Source organism: Octopus bimaculoides, chromosome 7 (genome assembly GCF_001194135.2).
Source record: "Octopus bimaculoides isolate UCB-OBI-ISO-001 chromosome 7, ASM119413v2, whole genome shotgun sequence".
NCBI classification, from domain to species: Eukaryota; Metazoa; Mollusca; class Cephalopoda; order Octopoda; family Octopodidae; genus Octopus; species Octopus bimaculoides.
In genome coordinates, this window is record NC_068987.1 from 41,880,064 (window position 1) to 41,889,451 (window position 9,388).

Here is a 9,388-nt window from a genome sequence, read left to right on the forward strand (position 1 = left end):
TACCGCCTGGAGGACTATGATAAATAGGAGGAGGCTGAGGACAGAACCTTGGTGGACCCCTACCTCTACCCGGAATTCTTCACTGTAATTATTGCAAACCCTCACCTTACTGACAGTGTCAAATGAGTGTGTAGCCCTGAACTCCAAGGATGCCCTGACAGTCATCATTTACAAAAAGAAGTGGGATTGAGCAGAATGTGGGAACAACCAGGGCATCTCTCTGTAGGCCATTGCCAACATCTCAGAGCAGGTCTTATCAAAGAGTCAATGAAGCTTCAGACCAAGATCAATCAGGGACATAATCTTCAGACTGTGACAGCTACAGGAGAAAGCAGTGGAGCCACACCGACCCTTCTTTGTGATGTTTGTGGGCTTTCCCAATGTATTTGACATGGCGGACTGAGACACTCTTTGGAAAGTACTAGAGACTTATATGTACCTGAGGAGCTTGTTAATATTATCAAGCAGTTCTGCACAGAAGTGAAAGATGAGACTCAGTTGGTGGAGAATTTAGTGAAACGTTTGCAGTCAAGCATGGTGTGCAGCAGAGGTGTATGCTTACCCTTGCACTCTTCTCTCTTTACATCACAGCTTTGCTTGACACCATGAGGGTCAATCTGCACAAGGGGTTTTCATCTGCACCAGAACAGATGGGAAGCTCTTCAACTTGGCCTGTCTTCATGTTTCCACCAAAATCAGCAAATTGTGTGTCATTGAGCAGCTCTACACAAATGACTCAGTGCTCGTGGCCAGCAGCATTGAAGACATGCAACACATTGTGGGTTTGTTTTCTTGTGCAGCAGATATGTTTTGTTTCAAGATCAACACTACCAATTTCCATCAAGATGTTCTAATAGATCACAAGAGCCGAAACCAGTGACAGTACATGGAGAGCCCCTAAAGTACATTGAGGCTTTTACCTATCTTGGCAGTGCAGCGACTTGTACTAACTCTTCTGACCTTGAAGTTGAGAGGTGAATGCACTCTGCCACAAAGGCTTTTGGCTGCCATGAGATTGCTTGCCACATGAAAATAAAACTGTGCAGTGTCACAGTGCTCCTTTGCCCGCTCTACATCATGGAATATATGACCATCTACCACAGGTACATCAAAACTTTGATGTGAGTTCAACTTCATTATCTGTGCTCCATCTTACATATCAAATGATGGGATCACATTCCTAATGTAGAGGTCCTGCACTGTGCTGGTTCAGTTAGTGTAGAGGCCATCATTACCTCATTGCAGCTGTGTTGGGTGGGACATGTTTGTAGGGTGGATAGTGGCAGACTCCCAAAGACAGTTTTCTGCACTGAACTGCATCATGAGGAGCCGTGGTGACCAGAGGTTGCAATACAAGAATATGCTGAAGAGACATATGAAGAACTCCAGCATCTCCACAGACAACTGGGAGGAGAAGGCCCTGTGATGCAAAGAATGGCAACTATTGCTGATGGTCATAATTCCAGCCATTGAGAACAACAAAGAGAATGCAAATGAGCGCATGAAAAGCATCATTTCTTCATTGTGATAAGTAACTTCACCTATAGCAGATGTTATCACCGACACAGGTTAAGAGCAGGCTTTGTGGCCCACATGCCAGACAGAGATAACTTCTGAACAGAACAGTCAGCGTTAACTTATGATGAAGAACCACCACGTTGACATCACATAATGTTTATATAAAATGGCAAGATATCTCTGTTGTCACTTACACACACACATACAGAGGATCGTTACAGATCACCATAGTTTGTGGCTGGTTAAATTTTCTGTAATTTGTATAAAAACACATAATCAACAAAGTTTTAAGTATTTACTATTTACTATTTCTATATAAACTCAACCCATAAATAATTCGTGGCATGGTATGAAACAGACTCGGAAAGCTGATATTTAGAAAAAAATTCATCACAAATTGTTTGCGCACAAGCAAAATTATAGCTCAACTTCAATTGAAATTATGATCAGCTTTTTTTATTTTGCAATTCACGATGAGAGGATTTAAAAACCTTATCTGAGATAAAGTAAAATAAATAACATCAATCAAGATGTGAGGCTTTTATTAAAGTTAAATTTTTTTTTTTTTTTTTAGAATTCATACAATAGAAGCAAATACCTCAAAATTTGAAGATTTTAGCGACTGATTACGTTGTTTATCTTTCATAAATCCTATGACAAGAGTTGTAAAATGACAATGATTTTTTGTAACAAAAATTTGCTTGTACTTTTTTCATTTGTCACAAGTCCACCTTGTTCTGTAAGCTGAGTAGATTGTGATTCAAAAAAAAAGAAAGAGGAAAAAATTTATATTTGACAGGAAAAAAATACTTTTTTTTAACTTTATTTCAAAATTTCAAAATCTGTGACACAAACAGAAAAAATACAAAAAAAAAAAAATTGGTAATTTCATATTTGACGTTCGTAAAATCATAGTTATCCCAAAAGTTTATTTCAATAAAGCATTTAGTAGTCACAAGTGGTACACACTGCAAACAGCGAATAAAACGTGAGGGAAAATGATAGACTTATTTTGAATAGAGTTTCACTCTGGGCACATGTGAGAATTCTTCAACACTTCACGGCAAGCATACAAAGCAATATAGGTTGCTGAATCTGACAAAGATCGAGCCAGTGTCGTAATTGTATGCCTTTGATTGATTATCTGCTGATCTGCAAGTATTTCGTTGGGATTTACAATAAAACAAGGTGCAGCAAGGCCTCCCGATGACGTGCTAATCGAGTTGAAGCGAAATTGAAACTAAAACAAATTCGATTTTACGGACGGCAAATAGGAAATTACCAAAACTTTCTCAGAGAAATAAAAAAAAGTGAGTTATTTCTAACATACCGAGTTTTCTAGTGAGGGTTTGATAAATTTTCGTCTGCTATTTCTGGGAAAATCTACGCATGCGCAAACAAACATCCACTACGTAAAACATCCAGAAAAGCGTGAAGAAGAGGAGAGGGGCGAAATGGAATGTTTTCTAAGAAAATTTGAAATTTAGAAAAATACTTTTCTAGATTCGTAATCTTTGTATTTTTCCACAAAGATTACAAAAAAACAAATTTAAAAAATTCGAAAAGTGCAAAATAAAAGATGGAGTCGGGGGAAAGAAATTAAAGTTTCGAAATCGTGTTTTTTTTTCTTTTTGGCAAAATCGTGTGTGTGTATGTATTAGATAAAGATAATTATGGCCAGTCTATGGGCGACTAGCTTTACGGTATTTCCTCAGACCTTAATAGCCGGTGGCTTATAACCTCTCTTCGAAGTGGAGGAAGAAAAGACTTCGTTTGTTACTTATTCAACACACGGACAAAGGATTAAACGCAAGGGATTGTCTCCCTTAGACCGCTATCTGTAGTCGACGCGATCGCCTTGTGGGTTCTAGGACTTCAGTTGAAATCTCTTGAACTGAATGAAAGCAGGGTCTGTAAAGCTAAGTACTTAATGGACGCGAAACCCAGAGTAACCCCATAGACCGAACATAACTATCTTTAATTCGTTTCTACTCTAGGCACAAGGCCCGAAAGTTTTAGGGAGGGTGCCAGTCGATTAGATCGATCCTAGTACGTAACTGGTTTTTAATTTATCGACCCCGAAGGGATGAAAGGCAAAGTCGACCTTGGCGGAATTTGAACCCAGAACGTAAAGACAGACGAAATACCGTTAAGCATTTCGCCCGACGTGCTAACGTTTCTTATTTCTTTACTGCTCACAAGGGGCTATACATACAGGGAACAAACAAGGACAGACAAACGGATTAAGTTGATTATATCGACTCCAGTGCTAACGTTTCTGCCATCTCGCCGCCTTAATAACTATTTTAATTGCTCTTTCGGATTTATGATTTACAGACGATATATATACGGGATTGACCAAAAGTCACCCGACAGTAAATCAAAATTCCATAAATACTTAATATACAATTTTATTTATTCATTCCATGAATGTTTAATAATTGAATGCTGTGAGTTAAAATCCCCGTTGTTTTTTTTTTTCTCAACATTAGCGAAGTCTCATATAAAATAATTTTTTGTTTTAATTTTGGTATTGCATAGTTTTGATCTACTGTCAGGTGACTTTTGGCCAACCCAGTATATATATATCCATTTTTTAAGACAAATTTTTGGTAACCCTTTATCGACGAGAAACTTAAGGTAATAGCATAAACTAGCTTCCCCCAATTTTAATTTATAAAAAATATATATATATTCCTTTTTTCTTTGTCTGCGGTCATTGTGGAGCACTGCCTTTAGTCGAACAAACTGACCCCAGGACTCATTCTAAGCCTAGTACTTATTCTATCGATCTCTCTTTTGCCTAACCGCTAGTTTACGGGGATGTAAACACAAGAGCATCGGTTGTCAAGCGATGGTGGGGGGGACAAACAGAGACACACATTCAAATATATATATATATATATACACACACAAAACGAGCTTCTTTCAGTTTCCGTCTAGCCGTTCTTAAGGGTACAGTGGAGTGCTTTTTCGCCTTTTCCTCACTCATAAATCGCACCTCCACCGTACCGTACTTTCTACCACGTGTGTAAAATGTTGTTAAAGGCTTAACTTCGTTTAGGCACTGCTCTAATTCTTCTGTCTCTGCCACTTCTATCTTCTTTGTTTCAACATAAAGCGTTCTGAATGTTATTATTTTCTTCTCCTCTCGTTCGAAAACTTCTTTCAGCAGTGTTATTTTTAGAACATCTCCTTGTTTCTTGAATAATTTCTTATATGTTTCTAATTTTGTCTTATCCACGTGTATCTCTTGCATTTCCATTGCATTAGCAGACAAGTTTCTACTTGTTGCCGCAGCATACGTTCCTTCTTCCATACCCGACACGGGCAGGAAAACAATTTTCAACAATAAATATTAACAATAATATTTTAACAACAATTCTTTAAACAATTTCAACAAAACGCAAATTAGACAAACTCACCGCGTTGAATGCTTTCTTCAAACCAAAATCACAACACAACTCCAAAAGACTGCTACTCAACACACCTACCATGGCCAGACTACCTCTATTTATATGTCTTGGGAAATCCTACTTCTTCCCCTGGGGGCGTCGACACAACAATACCCAAATTGTGAAGTCAAATGTACAATAACATGAAATTAGTTACCCGATAGTAAGAATTGAAATAAAGTAGCTCCGAAAAGGGCTTGAATGCGTTCCCAGAGTAGATAGAAAATAAGAGGAAATACTAATAAGGTATGTATACTAAAATCACGAAGCACGTTACAGGCTAATCAGAAATGAGATAACACACATGCAAAGTAAATGACTCTGAAAAGGGCTTTTGTGCATTCCCAGAGAATATTACCCTCAGAGGCGCTAGTGTTGGTATATTCGTGAATCAGTCACTAATCGAAATAAGTGGATCTATTGTTTAGGAAAATACTATTTTCTTGTTTAAGGGTTGTACTGGATAAATTGTGAAAATAACTCTAACAGTTCGAATACTAAGAAATAAGCATACTCAGTTTCATTTTTACCAAATAATTTCAGAAAATGAATGGGTCATTTCCCTTGGTTATGTGTAAGGATCCCTTCTAGGGGCCCTATTATCAAATTTTTCAACAATCTGAGTATGCCATGAGGTTTCCAGACATGAGTTCTACTTACATGTCAAGTTTCATCAAAAACAATAAAATGATGTAGGAGTTAGCTAACAACTCCATAAACACACCCACAGACAGAATTTCCCACATATGTAGTATATATATATATATATATATATATATATATATATATATATACACTAGCTGAGATACCTGGTGTTGCCCATGTTACATGGAATTGAAGAATTAGACTTTTCTTTTATATTTTCTCTAATGAACTAGAATACCTATGATTCGAATTTCATCAAAATTCGAGATTAAGTATTTTAATGAGGGTTCTTTCCCTCTTTACACAACCTAACAGAAATTATAATAATGACATATTTATCCCATACTACTCATCTTTATGCCCAGATTCCCAAATCCAAATTTTATAAAACCTATTTAAAGGTTTTTGGTCCTGAAAAATGGAGCACATGGAGCTCTAAAATGTGGGAGGTAAGGCCACTATAAAAGGGTGGGGTCTTAAAGTGAACCAGAGAAGTTAAATTGTTGGGAATCTTTTCTAACTTGTGTCATATCTATTGTTAAAATTTCTTTGAAATCGGAAATGTATGAATGTTCAATGGGTTTGTAAAAGAGAGCAAAGCTACAGGAAACCAAAAGATGAATGATAACAATAAGCAGTGAGCTACCCTACCCTGGTTGTTACCACTCCTCAATGTAGGATTCCTCACCATACAGGTGACTGGCACAGCTGTAAGATGCATTATGGATCTATAGCAATTAGAAGGGCGTAACCCAACTCAAATAAACATTAACAACTGTGTAACATGAGGGCTAAGGGGAAATGAAAGTGTCACCTCTGGAGTTTGTCAATGATCACTATGCCGATAGGTAACTGAACAGAATAAATTTGCAATCTATAAATCTCTTTGAATGACCAATCAATTATCTGGAAAGGCCTTGAAATCAATGTTACCATCTGGGGACTATCTCTGACCCACTGATAATAAAAAGACTCAAAGGAGGTCTGCAACCAAATAACTTTACTCAACACTTTGTAACTGAATCAGTGGAGGCAAAGATGTATCTCCTTTACTTGACAATCTATGCACCACATTGCAGAAATCACAATCTAAATGTATCTCAAAGCAAACTCTTACACTGTTGTACCATTGAATTACAAATAACGCTCATCTTTTATGCTTGGGTGACTCTGCAGCTTCCAAGACTACAATTGTATTCATCTTGGCTTAGGAAAAATGACTAAATTGTGGGGGGAAAGCCCCCATTAAAGGGTCTTACTAACTCCTAAGAAGTTGAAATTTTAGGAATATTACTTCATTTGCGTCTAATATCTATGGTCAAAATTTCATCAACAGCAAAAGTATATGAATTTTCATGGGGGGGTTATGGCTTCATTTATGCCCCATCACTTTCAAAGATATATTGCTTTACATCTACCCCTACACATAGAATATAATTTCCAAATTTCATAAAGATTCATTCAGTACTTTTGATTTTGTTTTGGATCATTAAAAAATGACTAAAATTTGGGAGTTAAGGACCCCATTTGGGGGTCTTAGAATCCTCATGAGAAGTGGAAACTTTGGGAATACTTCTTGATGTGTGTCAATTACCTATGGTTGAAATTTCATCAACATCGGAAATTTATGAATTTTCATGGGCGGGGTTCTTCCCCCTTTAAGCCCCCTCAAATTCAAACCAAACATACTGCATTATACCTGCCCTTATGCATTGAATCTAAGTTTCAAATATCATAAGGATCCATTCAGTAATTTTGGTCCAAGAAATTGTATGCAACATATGGCATTACCCTTCTCCCTAGGCTTGGATTTTGCATTCCGAATTTCATTCGGATTGGTTCAGTGGTTTTCAAGTCTATAAGTAACCCATGAACACACACAAAGACATTGACTTTTATATAATAGATATATGCACATATACATACATGTGTGTGTGTGTGTGTATTTATATACAGAAAGATAGATTGATAGATATAATTGAGTGGGCAAGTAAAAATATGACACACTGCCTTGAAGAATGTCTTGTCGAATGAATTGACCCCACTGCTTTTTTCTTATTTTGATAAGCCTGGTACTTATTCTGTCAGTCTCTTCCTGTCAAACCAGTAAGTTATGGGGATGTAAATAAACGAACACCAGTTGTCAAGCAGTAATGAGGGAGAAACACAGACAAAGACACACACATACACTTATATACATATATATACAATGGATTTCTTTCAGTTTTTGTCTCCGAAATCCACTCACAAGGCTTTGGTTGGTCTGAGGCTATAGCAGAAGATACATGCCAAGTTACCATACAGTGAGACTAAACTCAGGACCATTTGCTTTGGAACCAAGTTTCTTACCACACAGCCACACCTGCACCTATATATATAATTTAGAGAAAAGAACCAAACTATTGCATCGTTGAGATAAGTATTACTTTCAATAATATTGTTAAATGTTTTTTATCATAGATTGGAAAAATATGTATTTTTATATTAATTCAATTGATATTTAATGTTAGCAGATATATTATTTAACACTAAGTCAATAGTATAAAGTTTAACATTTTTGTTTAAAACAAAACTTTGATTACTTTAGTTTAGTGTTGCATTTATTTCCAATAATATTGTTTACTATTTCTTTTTGATTTATGTGATAAATAAGTAGTTTTTTTAATATAATTTCTTTGATTATTAGTTAATATTCTAATTAAGGTTAAGTTACTTGTACAATATTTAAAATTTTATTTAAACTAAAGATTCGGTTAGATAAGTTTTGTAATTCTTTTCAATAATTTTGTTAAATGTTTTTCATTTATTTAATGGTGATATAATTATTTTTATACAAATTAATTTTTATATAAATTAATTTTTGTTATATTAAAATGAAAGTTATTTATATTACGTTTATAATTTTACTTTAGTTTAACCTAAAACTTCATTTAAATTGTATTTTAAGCAAGAGATTTGTTAAGATAAGATTTGCATTTAATATTTCTGTTAGTTTATATTCTAATAAACGTAAAGTTAAGAATGTCATGTTTATAATTTTCAATAAGATTAGTATTACATTTCTTTTTAAAATATCGTTTAACATTTTTCTATATTGATATAATAAGTATTTTTATATACATTCATTTGTTATTTATTGTTGGTAGATATATACATTCATTTTATTATTATTATTGCTGTAGTTTGACATGCAGATTAGCTATATTTTAGAATAGAATTGATTTTCGATCGATTTAATAATATTTTATTTTCTATTTGAAAACTTGGTTATGAAACACGTGTAGTCGTTTTATTATTATTATCTTATGATTTTTACTTTATATTTTATACTTATTTATCGTGTATTTACTTATAATTTTTTTCTATATGTGACTGGATTTTCATGGATAAGTTCATGAACTTTAGTTCTTTTTCTAAATTATATATTATATATTATATACTGTGATACTTAATTTAATTTTAACTTTTGATAAATTGAATTTAATTTAGTTTTTACCTGTAAATTTGGATTTTTATCCCTAATATTATTATTATTATTATAATATATATATATATATATATACATATATATATATCAAACAATAAGCAACACAGATTTCAAAAGTGATTGCAGTACGCACGTTTCATGCTACTTCAATTTATTTAAGTAATGTGAGCATTACCTTAAATGCAATATGAAGAGCAATCTTCAGCTGCACGAAAAAATGCAGAAAAAAGACATATTACAAATGTGGCAACATATTAAAACCAAGTGGGAGAGAGCATACATA

General features: G+C 34.5%; 1 long non-coding RNA gene across 1 annotated transcript; it reads right to left on the bottom strand.

Annotated features, from left to right (window-relative positions):
* Positions 1–2,043: 2,043 nt before the first annotated feature.
* Positions 2,044–3,731, bottom strand: LOC128248366 (uncharacterized). The gene is made up of 2 exons (XR_008264597.1): positions 2,849–3,731; positions 2,044–2,262 (listed from the first exon to the last, which is right to left on the bottom strand). It is a non-coding gene; the product is annotated as an uncharacterized LOC128248366 (long non-coding RNA).
* Between the last annotated feature and the right edge of the window lie 5,657 nt (positions 3,732–9,388).